The following is a 13,383-nucleotide window of genomic DNA, read 5'->3' on the forward strand; positions in this document are numbered from 1 at the left end:
TAAGGATGGACCAGTATAATGTGTAGGTTCGGGGGACTGTGGAATACCACAGTAGGAGGGGTGGGAAGGATAGTGGGTAGGATATTTCTCATTTCAGGGCATGATGAGAGGTAATCAGAACCCTGGCGGAGAATGTAATTCAGTTGCTCCAGTCCCGGATGGTAATGAGTTACGAGGGAAATGCTCCTCTGTGGCCGGACTGTGGGACTTTGGGAGATGGTGGGAGACTGGAAAGATAAGGCATAGGAGATATGTTTTTGTAAAAGGGTGGGAGGATAGTTACGGTCAGTGAAGGCTTCAGTGAGACCCTCGGTGTATTTAGAGAGGGACTGCTCGTCACTGCAGATGCGACGACCGCGGGTGGCTAGGCTGAATGGAAGGGACTTTTTGGTATGAAACGGGTGGCAGCTGTCGAAGTGGAGGTATTGCTAGTGGTCAGTAGGTTTGATATGGACGGAGGTACTGATGTAGCCATCTCTGAGGTGGAGGTCAACATCTAGGAAGGTGGCTCGTTGGGTTGAGCAGAACTAAGTGAAGCAAACGGGGGAGAAGTTGTTGAGGTTCTGGAGGAATGTGAATAAGGTGTCTTCACCTTCAATCCAGAGAGCAAAGATGTCATCAATGAATCTGAACCAGGTGAGGGGTTTAGGATTCTGGGTTTTTAGGAAGGATTCCTCTAGATGGCCCATGAATAGGTTAGCATAGGATGGTGCCATGCGGGTGCCCACAGCCATACCGCGGATTTGTTTGTAGGTAATGCCTTCAAAGGAGAAGTAATTGTGCATGAGGATATAGTTGGTCATGGAGACTAGGAAGGAGGTTGTTGGTTTGGAATCCATAGGGCATCTGGAAAGGTAGTATTCGATATCAGTAAGGCCATGGACATTAGGAATGTTAATGTACAGGGAGGTGGCATAAATAGTGACAAGAAGGGCACCGTGTGGTAAAGGGAAAGGAACTGTGGAGAGTCAGTCGAGGAAATGGTTGGTATCTTTTATATATGAGGATAGGTTCCGGGTAATAAGTTAAAGGTGCTGGTCTACAAGAGCAGAGATTCTCTCAGTGGGGGCACAGTAACTGGCCACAATGGAGTGTCCTGGGTGGTTTGGTTTATGGACTTTGGGAAGCATGTAGAAGAATGGAGTGCGGGGAGTGGTAGGGGTAAGTAGAGTGATGGACTCTGGGGAGAGGTTCTGGGATGGGCCTAAGGATTTGAGTAGTGACTGGAGATCCTGCTGGATTGCTGGAAGGGGATCAGTGTGGCATGGTTTGTAGGTGGAAGTATTTGACAGCTGACGGAGTCCTTCTGCCACATAATCCTTGTGGTTCAAAACTACGATGGTGGAGCCTTTGTCTGCAGGTAGGATTATAAGATCGGGATCAGTTTTTAGATGGTGGACTGCGGTTCTTTCTGTGGATGTAAGGTTAATATGCATGTTGAGAGATTTGGGGAATGATGGTGAAGCAAGGTTCAAGGATAAGAAATTCTGGAAAGTTAACAGGGGGTGGTTTGGAGGTAGGGGTGTTTATCACAGTTGGATGGTGGAGTGAACTGAGTTAGGCAAGGTTCAATAATGGTCTTTGGTTGAGTCTCATTGGTCGGGTTGGTGGTGAAAAAGTGTTTCCACTGTGGGGATTGGGATAAGAAGAGAAGGTCTTTAACTAGTCCTGCATGGTTGAATTTGGGAGTGGGGCAAAATGTGAGGCCTTTGGAAGGGACTGATATTTCTGTGGGACTAAGGCTTCTGGAGGAAAGGTTCATGACTGTGTTGCGGGTTTGTTTAGGTTTCGAGTTCTGTGTGGTGGTGGTGGGAGGGAGTTTTGGAGGGTGGGGTAAATGTAGTAGGTCTGTGAGACAGGGTGTGTCAGCTATGAGGGGGCATGGGGGAGGTTTGGAGATTGTTGTAGAAGTGGTGGACAGTGGTATTCCGAGGCGGGAGTAGGAAGTGAGCAGGATGGAGAGCTTTTTGAGGTTGCGTTTTGCATGTAGCTGAAGTTCCTGCAGGGCAAGAGTTTCAATGTGTGTTATGGGTTCCAGGAATTTGGGATTACATAGCAGGAGAATTTTGTGGATGGAGAGAAGGTACTGCAAGGAGGATTGGGCTTGGTTGATATGGTTTTGCAGGACTATGTTGGTGAGGGATAAGGATTTGCGGAATCTGAACAGGTGGAGGTCATTGTGGAAGGAGGGGTGGCAACCAGAGATGGGCAATTTGATGGTACGGCCATTAGGGGGGATTTCATGAGCCAAGCAGCAATGCAGGAACAATATGTGGGACTAGGATCTGGCTAGAGATAAGGAAACTTTTCTGTATTGACACAGATGGAAGGAGCAAGGATCCATGGTGGTGCAAAAATGCAAAAAAATACATAAGAAATTAGAATTACGTCCAAAAAATTGGTCTTTGCTTTTTTATATATAGGCCAAACAAATAATAGGTTTCGGAAACAATGGCACTCGTCTACAGTTTTATTGGTGTATAATGTACTTCGCTGAATAAAATTTTGCTATCTCAATTTAAAACTAGACATCCAACTTATAAGTTCCTTTTTCTATAGAGATGTCATCCTTGATTTTGATCAGTTTAAAAGTGAAGATAATAACATCATAAAAATAAGAAAATATTAAGTCAAGACCAGACCACGAAAATATGTTCCTATTCTTTACTGAAAATGAACTTTGGAAAGATTATACCAAAGAGTTGGTCTTTGCTTTCTAATAATTTTCTTTACTGTAATGATGATAATGAAAAGAAATGTTAACTAAAGAGATGAAGAAAATAGTGCAGTGAAACTTTTTTTTTTTAAAGAAGAGGCATTTAAAAATACTGTCGAGTCAGAAAATAAAACTGTATTAAGAGGTATTCACATACGTGGATGACATTAAAAAAGGATAAACACTATATCGCTGAGTTTGTTGTTATATCGATCTGAGTTGAAGTATACATTGACAAAAGACAGTGTTAGCGCTTTTTATCTTATGAAAAACAGAGAAATGTGAGTAATATGATAATCTGTAAAGTCTTAAGCCTTCTAATATATTAGAATTTGTTGATCACAGAGTCACTGAATCCATAATCAGGTGATAAATTTGGGATTTTTCACAAACAAAATCCTATTCAATGATGCGGTATCGTTCTGCCTATGCCGGTTTGTATTAGGGTTTCTCAGAAACTTAAGACTGAAATCTGGAATACATTTGACATAAATTTTCTCAGCATGTTATAGTCTTAGGTGGAGATTTCAATTTACCAGATATAGACAGACACTCAGACGTTTAGGACGGGTGGTAGAGACAGAGCATTAAGTGACATTATATTGAGCACACTATCTGAAAATTACCTTGAGCAATTAAACAGAGAACTGACTCGTGGAGATAACATCTTGGACCTACTGATAACAAACAGACCCAAACTTTTCGACTCTGTAAATGCAGAACAGGGAATCAGTGATCATAAGGCCGTTGCAGCATCCCTGAATATGGAAGTAAATAGGAATATAAAAAAAGGGAGGAAGGTTTATCTGTTTAGCAAAGGTAATAGAAGGCAGATTTCAGACTACCTAACAGATCAAACCAAAAATTTCTGTTCCGACACTGACAATGTTGAGTGTTTATGGAAGAAGTTCAAGGCAATCGTAAAATGTGTTTTGGACAGGTATGTGCCGAGTAAAACTGTGAGGGATGGGAAAAACCCACCGTGGTTCAACAACAAAGTTAGGAAACTACTGCGAAAGCAAAGAGAGCTTCACTGCAAGTTTAAATGCAGCCAAAACCTCTCAGACAAACAGAAGCTAAACGATGTCAAAGTTAATGTAAGGAGGGCTATGCATGAAAGGTTCAGTGAATTTGAAAGTAAAATTCTATGTACTGACTTGACAGAAAATCCTAGGAAGTTCTGGTCTTACGTTAAATCAGTAAGTGGCTCGAAACAGCATATCCAGTCACTCTGGGATGATGATGGCATTGAAACAGAGGACGACACGCGTAAAGCTGAAATACTAAACACCTTTTTCCAAAGCTGTTTCGCAGAGGAAGACCGCACTGCAGTTCCTTCTCTAAATCCTCGCACAAACGAAAAAATGGCTGACATCGAAATAAGTGTCAAAGGAATAGAAAAGCAACTGAAATCACTCAACAGAGGAAAGTCCACTGGACCTGACGGGATACCAATTCGATTCTACACAAGAGTACATGAAAGAACTTGCCCCCATTCTAACAGCCGTGTACCACAAGTCTCTAGAGGAACGGAAGGTTCCAAATGATTGGAAAAGAGCACAGGTAGTCCCAGTCTTCAAGAAGGGTCGTCGAGCAGATGCACAAAATTATAGACCTATATCTCTGACATCGATCTGTTGTAGAATTTTAGAACATGTTTTTTATTCGTGTATCATGTCATTTCTGGAAACCCAGAATCTACTCTGTAGTAATCAAGACGGATTCCGGAAACAGTGATTGTGTGAGACCCAACTCGCTTTATTTGTTCATGAGACCCAGAAAATATTAGATACAGGCTCCCAGGTAGATGCCATTTTCCTTGACTTCCGGAAGGCATTCGATACAGTTCCGCACTGTCACCTGATAAACAAAGTAAGAGCCTACGGGATATCAGACCAGCAGTGTGGCTGGATTGAAGAGTTTTTAGCAAACAGAACACAGCATGTTGTTCTCAATGGAGAGATGTCTTCAGACGTTAAAGTAACCTCTGGCGTGCCACAGGGGAGTGTTATGGGAGCACTGCTTTTCACAATATATATAAATGACCTAGTAGATAGTGTCGGAAGTTCCATGCAGCTTTTTGCGGATGATGCTGTAGTATACAGAGAAGTTGCAGCATTAGAAAATTGCAGCGAAATGCAGGAAGATCTACAGCGGATAGGCACTTGGTGCAGGGACTGGCAACTGACCCTTAACATAGACAAATGTAATGTATTGCGAATACATAGAAAGATGGATCCTTTACTGTACGATTATATGATAGCAGAACAAACACTGCTAGCAGTTACTTCTGTAAAATATCTGGGAGTATGCGTGCAGAATGATTTGAAGTGGAATGATCATATAAAATTAATTGTTGGTAAGGCGGGTGCCAGGTTGAAATTCATTGGGAGAGTCCTTAGAAAATGTAGTCCATCAACAAAGGAGGTGGCTTACAAAACACTCGTTCGACCTATACTTGAGTATTGCTCATCAGTGTGGGATCCGTACCAGATCGGGTTGACAGAGGAGATAGAAAAGATCCAAAGAAGAGCGGCGCATTTCGTCACAGGGTTATTTGGTAAGCGTGATAGCGTTACGGAGATGTTTAGCAAACTCAAGTGACAGACTCTGCAAGAGAGGCACTCTGCATCGCGGTGTAGCTTGCTGCCCAGGTTTCGAGAGGGTGCGTTTCTGGATGAGGTATCAAATATATTGCTCCCCCCTACTTATACCTCCCGAGGAGATCACGAATGTAAAATCAGAGAGATTCGAGCGCGCACTGAGGCTTTCTGGCAGTTGTTCTTCCTGCGAACCATATGCGACTGGAACAAGAAAGGGAGGTAATGACAGTGGTACGTAAAGTGCCCTTCGCCACACACCGTTGGGTGGGTTGCGGAGTATAAATGTAGATGTAGATTTCATTAACTGATGGTTATCATTAGTGCTGCATAAGAAAGTATATTGAACTACACTCCTGGAAATTGAAATAAGAACACCGTGAATTCATTGTCCCAGGATGCGGAAACTTTATTGACACATTCCTGGGGTCAGATACATCACATGATCACACTGACAGAACCACAGGCACATAGACACAGGCAACAGAGCATACACAATGTCGGCACTAGTTCAGTGTATATCCACCTTTCGCAGCAATGCAGGCTGCTATTCTCCCATGGAGACGATCGTAGAGATGCTGGATGTAGTCCTGTGGAACGGCTTGCCATGCCATTTCCACCTGGCGCCTCAGTTGGACCAGCGTTCGTGCTGGACGTGCAGACCGCGTGAGACGACGCTTCATCCAGTCCCAAACATGCTCAATGGGGGACAGATCCGGAGATCTTGCTGGCCAGGGTAGTTGACTTACACCTTCTAGAGCACGTTGGGTGGCACGGGATACATGCGGACGTGCATTGTCCTGTTGGAACAGCAAGTTCCCTTGCCGGTCTAGGAATGGTAGAACGATGGGTTCGATGACCGTTTGGATGTACCGTGCACTACTCAGCGTCCCCTCGACGATCACCAGTGGTGTACGGCCAGTGTAGGAGATCGCTCCCCACACCATGATGCCGGGTGTTGGCCCTGTGTGCCTCGGTCGTATGCAGTCCTGATTGTGGTGCTCACCTGCACGGCGCCAAACACGCATTCGACCATCATTGGCACCAAGGCAGAAGCGACTCTCATCGCTGAAGACGACACGTCTCCATTCGTCCCTCCATTCACGCCTGTCGCGACACCACTGGAGGCGGGCTGCACGATGTTGGGGCGTGAGCGGAAGACGGCCTAACGGTGTGCGGGACCGTAGCCCAGCTTCATGGAGACGGTTGCGCATGGTCCTCGCCGATACCCCAGGAGCAGCAGTGTCCCTAATTTGCTGGGAAGTGGCGGTGCGGTCCCCTACGGCACTGCGTAGGATCCTACGGTCTTGGCGTGCATCCGTGCGTCGCTGCGGTCTGGTCCCAGGTCGACGGGCACGTGCACCTTCCGCCGACCACTGGCGACAACATCGATGTACTGTGGAGACCTCACGCCCCACGTGTTGAGCAATTCGGCGGTACGTCCACCCGGCCTCCCGCATGCCCACTATACGCCCTCGCTCAAAGTCCGTCAACTGCACATACGGTTCACGTCCACTGTCGCGGCATGCTACCAGTGTTAAAGACTGCGATGGAGCTCCGTATGCCACGGCAAACTGGCTGACACTGACGGCGGCGGTGCACAAATGCTGCGCAGCTAGCGCCATTCGACGGCCAACACCGCGGTTCCTGGTGTGTCCGCTGTGCCGTGCGTGTGATCATTGCTTGTACAGCCCTCTCGCAGTGTCCGGAGCAAGTATGGTGGGTCTGACACACCGGTGTCAATGTGTTCTTTTTTCCATTTCCAGGAGTGTATAAAACTGCTTGTTCTATTACCAATATACAGGATGAGCACAAAGTCTTGCCCTGATTATTTTTTTTTTATTATTTTATCTATTTATTAATTTTTTGAAGACCACTTACATTACTAAACCTCAATGTGTGCTCCCTTGGTAGTTCGGAGAATGTCAAGGCGGTATTCCAGTTCCCACTAGGTGTTTCGTAACATGTGTTCTGTCACATACCCACAGCAGCTTGTGTCCTAGCCTTCAGTTTGTTGACCTCAGCAACTGGTGTGATGAAGACTCTGTCCTTGATATAGCCCCAGAAAAAAAAGTCAAGGGGCATAATGTCTGGAGAGCGAGGTGGTCAGGGTGTTGGACCGTTCCTTCCAATCCACCGATCCGGACATTACTCCTCTCTCCAGACATTATGCCCCTTCACTCTTTTTTTTCTAGGGCTATATCAAGGACAGTGTCTTCGTCACACCAGTTGCTGACGTAGACGAACTGAAGGCTAGGATACAAGCTGCTGTGGGTACTGTGACAGAACACATTTTACTTAACACCTGGCAGGAACCCCAAGTTCGGTAATGTGTACTGAGCTCTATGCTCTGAAACACTTGGATCCACACTAGCACTGTACTGTGTTGTTAACATTTCCCACAGATCACCGCCTAGTTTGCTTTACAGAGAGGATAAACAACTGACCAATGCATCATATACTAAGGTGGGGACACCCATCACCTTGTTGTTTACTCATAGTTTATTTATCCTTCAGCCACTTTTCGTAAATGACCGCAGCAGCAGCAGCATAGGAAGGGTCAACCAGCGTTACATTTCTCAGCTATTCTTTCTAGGCAGCAGGCGATGACAGTCTACCCTTTATTAAAATCGCTTATATCAACTGAATGCTTTTCAGAACTGTATGTTGATACTATGATTTTCCTTATGCCTATGTTCCACTTCTATAATTTCCTTACCACATCATATGCCCGCAATGCCAGCAGGTGACATTAACTGTTGTGATGGGCAGTGTTCATAATGTTTTGGCTCAATTGTGTGTTAACTCAATGTAAGGTATATCATTTGTAATAGCTGCAACTAGATAAAATGCATGTATTGTGGAAACCATAAGTTAGGAACAGCATGGAATAAAAGCCCCTTTTTACACTCTTCAGTGAACTGTCACAAAAAAAGGCATACAAATACTGCCAACTTTAATTTTTTAACCAATGTTGTGTTATTTACCATAATTTTATAATGGTTATCAATAATAAATCTCACATTAGAAAATGAATATCTTTTTAATGTGGCTTCATGAAAGGCTTTTGCTCTATGTTTTATTTATGCCATTGGACACGATCGGAATGGAAAAGGAAGCGCATATTTGTGTGTGTTACCACTCAGCCAATGCCTTCATAACCACACAGGCAATGGCTGAGTGCTTGTGTGCCCCCCCCCCCCCCCTCCCCCTCCCCATTACATATAGATTTTTCCTTCTTTATTATACAAACATGATTGTATAAATTAATGTGAAATTAAATTAAAGCTGTTGTAAAACAACACAATGACCAGAAGGAAGGCTGCTCCTAGAGTCACTAACGCCAGATAGTGATCATTGTTAAGGCACTGATTCAGCATACTTTCCCACTCTTCCAGCCTATAATACAAGCATCCATGACCCAACATGCCAACAATGAAAATCTTGCTTATCGTGCTAAAACTATGTTACATGATTGATAACTTTGTATATAGTGTGCATTTTCTACTTTGTTCCGAGGCCAGCTTCGAGCACGAATACAATGCACTTTTGGCAGAAATTTGTAGGAAATTCAGTGCTAAACGTTGTGATAACGCCAAAGAAAACTTAAAATGTAGGAAATGTTGTGACACAAAATCAGTAGTGACATGAAAGCATTGTATTGAGAGTACAGAACTTCTGTTGGGGCTAACAAAATTAATGTACAAAGTGGGAAAACATAAAATGCAGGAAAGTGAAAATGGGTTTTTACAGTGTATGATACATGACACCACCAAGAAATCCTTCTAGTCCTATTACCACTCCTGAATGTCTGTCTGTATCTGTGAGTTAGAGAGAGAGAGAGAGAGAGAGAGAGGTGTACAAAAGAAAACCAAACATTACGCTTCAGGACAGAACTTTCAATCAGCTGTAGAATGAACTTATACTGGAGAGAAGCTTGCTGACTGCAAGTGTCGTAACTCTTGTACTTAACTAGAAATTCAGGATTAATAGCGGGATTTCCAGAGTGACCATAAGCAGAATTTCAAAGCCACCACTAACATTTATTATATAATTATCAACACTTCAGATAATATAAGAACACAATCTTCAAACTGAATGCAATTGAAATACAATAATGTACATTTAGAAATAAAATTTGTACCTACAATTCATAAAATCAGTCATGTGTAACAAATCAGTTCAATAAAACAAATTCTCTAGTGGAAATCACATACATGATGTCAAGTTCTGACACGGCACAGTTAATTATACATTACGAAGCAGTAAAAGCACAATTTCTGAAAAGTCAGCTAACTGGACAAGAATCATTCAAGAAACCACAACACACCAAGCTTTGTCGTTAGATATGGCAAAAGGACACCACCATGACAAAGGTGCCACTGATGCCCACACAGGAACACTTCAACAAGCAGAAATAACAAGACATTAACAAAAAAAATTCTTTTCAGTTTGCCACTGTACAATTTATAACTGTTACAGCCAAACAGTACAAATCATTGAAATACAATACAATAATAAATATCAATTTAAATTCAATGGAAACACATGAGTGTCATTACTTCAACACACTACATAAAATCATTCCAAAAAATGTAAAAACTCATGCTGTTATACAATATTTTCAAGTAGCAATGACAAGACAAGAAAATCTTATATGACTTCAGCTCGCTGCGAGTTCCATATGCAATGTAATGCAGAAAATTTCTGTAAGTTAAATACAGACTCCTGTGACAGTTTGTTTTTAAAGTTAGAGGCACTGTAAATTATATATGTTGCTCAGTTTGTTTTTAAAGTTAGAGGCACTGTAAATTATATATGTTGCTCAGAATTCATAAATTACAGGTAGAGGTCTGCACAGATGTGGATATCCACAGTAGTATTAGCTTTGTGGATAAGAGACTGCATCTATACAGATATGCATGGGCATATTTGCAAATATTCGTAATGTCAGAGCTGCAGATGGTAGTGATCATGTGTGTATGACGAGTGTTGGCTTGTGTGAATACGTGTGTGTGTGTGTGTGTGTGTGTGTGTGTGTGTGTGTGTTTTTCTTTACTGAAGATGGCTTTGGCTCAAAGCTATAATGTGTAACAGTATTTTCATTGTGCCTGTCTACAGCTCAACAAGTCATCTTTACTCTGAGTAGCAAGCTATCCTTTTCCTAATATTGTTGATATTCCAACCTTGAGTTTCTGTTGTTTGATAATAATTACTTTGTTCTTTAAATTTCAAACACAGCATCAAGATTACAATGTTTATCTGGTTTTGTCTTACAAGCATCCTGTAAGAGTGATTATTACTGTTTAAATTATCCTCATCCTCAACTGAAAATTCAGGATGGAAAAATGACAACATTACAAAACAAACAGGATAGACTGATACCACATACTGGAGATACTGGGTCGGAGACAGAACAACAAGAAGACTACTAAACAAGTATGCTTTCAGTCAAAAGCCCTTCTAAATTATGCCACACACACACGCATGCACCCCCCCCCCCCCCCCCCCCCCCACACACACACACACACAAAGTATTATTATTATTTACCCATTTGATATAAGTAACATTTGGTTTAAAATCAATGTTTATTTCTAAAATATTTACAGGTACACAAAACTATGTATATTAACATTTGATAAATAGGCTATATGGCTAACACTAAATATTATGCAAGAAGTGACGACAACTCTTAACACAACTTTACTAGACTTCCCAATGTTGAAGGAATCTTTTGCTGAATGTTTTGCAAAATCAATTTCTGTAAAAACGGTTGACAGTGGTAACTTGGGGAATGTATAAAGATTCTTATATGACTATGTCACGAGTGGCCACTACATTCTTAGTTAATAAAATGTGAATTATGAGGTCCAGCTTCAATGTACCAAATAGATTAAAGTGGTTTATAATATTTTAATAGCTGCAATTGCAGGTAAGACTTGAAAATGCAGGTAAGGAACTTGTGGATGCAATGTGGCTAACATTTTTCTTATCTGTGCAGGCCTCTAGTTACAAACTATAGAATGAGATGCCTATGATACCTGACTTTGGACATAAATTTATACACTGTATACATTATTCAGCTATTATCAGGTTCCTTTGTATGTGGTATGGTAACTTATTCATCAGAATTCATTCAGTCTGAGAGACAAAGTATGCTAACTTATCATAATTATTCCCCAATTTCCTTTGCTCATGTTAAACTCAGAACTGAATGTGTGCCACTCAGGCATCCAAAATATACTGATAATTGCTTTCCCATTATTCAGTACAAAATTATTTGCTGCTGTATAGCTTTCTGAATTCCATTTTTCTTCTCGACAGAAAGCCTATTTAATTTCATAGAAAAGCAGTGGAACAATTGTGAAATGTAACAACTGTTACAAACTGAGTTGGTGTAACCAATTCTTGATCATTTAAGAGTGCCTGGTAGTGTTTTTTAATCTTAGCAGCTGCCTTCTCTCTTTAAATACTTCATGTATGTCTATTACTTGACAAATAACACATGTAATTAACACATTGACTGCTGTGTGGTCACAGGTGGCCACTGCAGAAATGCATGCCTGATAGCATGTAGCCACCGGCAGCAAAAGCAGAGCTTCACGCCGTAACGTGTGCCTCACCTGGCATGACCATGAAACATCCATCACTAAGCATATGGCAGTCAATGTGATGAACAGAAGGAGGCTTTGGTGGGTAGTGCTACAGAGAAGAAATTGAACATGACAATATATAAACATTAACATAAAATTAAACAGTTTCACTGAGTACATTTAGTTAGGCTTTAGATAAATATTGTTTACCTCACACAAAAGCAAGTACACAAATTGCAACCATTTGCTTCATTATGTTTCTTTTGCTACAGTGCTACCTCATGTTCACAAAAATACTTCTCTTGGTAAATACTTTATGAGTCAACAAAAAAGCTTTCTATTAATACAAAAATCTTGACCTATTCATCTTAGAAATTTTGTACAATGACAACTGATGTGTTAACTGAAGCATTCAGATAAAGTCTAAGGTAACTGTGAAATTAACTAAATGATTTGCTTTGGTTGTAGCTCCTAAAACAATACGATTATTCACACTAATCTCTGTCGAGCATTTCTATAAAAGCAGTTTTCTACATTTTTAAAACAAAAAGAAAGAAATTAAGAATGCAAGCAATTCATTTAACTGTGAAATCTGGTACCTTGCTAATTTTTATTTAAGAACAGCTACTCAATTAGAATAAGCAGGTACTTCTGACATTAATACTGAAGTTTAGCAATCTACCATTTTCACATGTGCAACCAAAAATTTTGTTTGCATGAATGACCAAGTTTGTTACCATATTGATAAAATGAGCTGCATTCAGCTCAATCTGTGCTTGAGTAACTAACTTTGAGCAATACCCTGTATTGTAATAATACAGTTACAAATTTCACACTTAATTTGGCTGGTTTTATGCAAGTTAAAGTAACAAAATTCAGTATATTTATTTTGTTGACAGCATTAGTGTCAAACTCCCTGAACATCACCAGAATGACATTCTGGGTAGTTAATTGCAAAAATAGATGGGAAAAATTTCTTCTTGTCAGTCTCTGCAATCAAGTGCCTAGCAGTCATTCAATGCCCCCTCCCCTCTCCCCCATAACCAGTTGTATGCAGTGAGTACACTGGTAATATATAATATTGCACTGCTGTAATTTGTAACTTTTAACAATATTAAGTACTTTAACTAACATGAGGCAGTGAACAATCAATATGACATTCACACTTCGAACACAGAGGAAGACTATACAATGTGACTGAATTATTTTACGACTTCACATTTAAATGTCCAGCCATGATGAAAATGATAGCATATGAGCCAATTTGTGGTTCACATACCAAAATGTTTACCACAAAAGGTCCTTTACAGAAATCAAAGCACAAATAAGAGACATATTCCACATTTCCATTTCTAGTCTACTTCAGATCTGTAAAATTCTCAGAAAAAGATTGACATTGTGCCTTCTAGGGAACAGGGTGAGTTAAAAGCTGCTCTCAATCAATTATTAGCTGTTAACAGGAACAAAATATTT

At 41.2% G+C, this 13,383-nt stretch overlaps 1 long non-coding RNA gene across 1 annotated transcript in view; it reads left to right on the forward strand.

Annotated features, from left to right (window-relative positions):
- The window catches only part of LOC124777818, a 47,805-nt gene extending 35,544 nt beyond the window's left edge, over positions 1-12,261 (forward strand). The window contains exon 3 of the long non-coding RNA XR_007015784.1: positions 11,858-12,261. This is a non-coding gene — a long non-coding RNA (uncharacterized LOC124777818). The remainder of the gene's footprint in view (positions 1-11,857) is intronic.
- The last annotated feature ends 1,122 nt before the right edge of the window (positions 12,262-13,383 follow it).

Source organism: Schistocerca piceifrons, chromosome 2 (genome assembly GCF_021461385.2).
Source record: "Schistocerca piceifrons isolate TAMUIC-IGC-003096 chromosome 2, iqSchPice1.1, whole genome shotgun sequence".
Lineage (NCBI taxonomy): Eukaryota > Metazoa > Arthropoda > Insecta > Orthoptera > Acrididae > Schistocerca > Schistocerca piceifrons.